Source organism: Etheostoma spectabile, chromosome 15 (genome assembly GCF_008692095.1).
Source record: "Etheostoma spectabile isolate EspeVRDwgs_2016 chromosome 15, UIUC_Espe_1.0, whole genome shotgun sequence".
Classification (NCBI taxonomy): Eukaryota; Metazoa; Chordata; class Actinopteri; order Perciformes; family Percidae; genus Etheostoma; species Etheostoma spectabile.
In genome coordinates, this window is record NC_045747.1 from 29,096,625 (window position 1) to 29,097,881 (window position 1,257).

The following is a 1,257-nucleotide window of genomic DNA, read 5'->3' on the forward strand; positions in this document are numbered from 1 at the left end:
GGGGGGGGGGGTGCAGGTGTTTGGCTACACATTTTGTTCACACCAGCTAACATTTGTATTTCATATGAGTCACTTTCTTTTGCCATGGGCAAAGACCTTATGTTAAGGAAAGGGGGAACCTAAATTAAACGTACGCTATTACCTTTATTATTAAAACAACCTTCAAAAGCCCCTGAAACTAGGCCTCGTCCAAATAAAAAATAGGTACACAATAAGGCCCAGATACAAAAAAACACTCTTTTATTAGCAACAACCATTCAAAAACAGGTAGGCCTATTGCCTCTATAATAAAATGATTTTTTGACAGAGACGGTCTATAGCTTTATGTTGATGAAAAATACATTGTATAAATATTTATCAATAATAGCCTAGCTTACAAGTTATAGGAAACAATAGGGCCACGCCATTAGTGGTGCGTGTGTGTGCGTGCGCGTGCACGCTGCACAGCCAGATATTAGGGTATGTGTAAAGTGGTGTGTTATGCTTGGAGCTAACAGCTATTTATAAATCCCGAAACCATTTTGGAGAGGGAGTTTAGCAAAGCAGAGCTCTTCCTGTCCTCAGCATTATCAGCACCATCCTGTCAAAATAAACTCTTATCTCATGCACCATCCACAAAATATTGCTCTCCTTATCTGATTTTTCCACTGCAAGATTAATGTCTGGCCCTGTTTACTTTTCTAGCTGAGAAGAATGAGTCTCAAACCATTTTTCTTCTGCTTTCTGTCTTTCTCATTTTTATTTCTGTCAGCATAAAGTTAAGTAACAGTAGCCTAGTATATTGCCGTTGAGTTGTAAGACATTATTGCTATTCGATTTGTTTTGTTGTGATTGCTATTGAATGTTTTGCAGAAAATTAACTTAGCCCTGTATATCAAGGGATATATCCACACCAATTTAACCAGATGTGGAGAAAGCAATCATACAATAAGTAGTCTGAAATAGTACCCAATCTTTGTTTTATTATCGCCGAATAACCGAACCTGTTGTTGCTGATCCCGTTTGTTCTGGAAAACAGGTTTGACCTCAATCATTGAGACACACAATCTGAATTTGTTTAATCTCAGCTCCTGTTGAATAGCAACGTCTGGACACATATTGTTGGAGCTATGCTTTATGGTTAAAATAGGTGGACAGGCAGAGAGGAGGGGAAATGAGTCGCACATAAATGAGCAAAATGATAATTCAGTGACTAAATAATCCGTTTATTGACGTAAACGTGCTGGCATGGGCTGGCACGGCTCTGCTCGCCCCCCC

The 1,257-nt window shown here is 39.2% G+C and overlaps 1 protein-coding gene across 3 annotated transcripts in view; it reads left to right on the plus strand.

Moving 5' to 3' along the window:
• Positions 1-1,257, plus strand: part of hoxb3a (homeobox B3a) — an 88,795-nt gene that overhangs the window by 31,720 nt on the left and 55,818 nt on the right. The window lies entirely within an intron of this gene.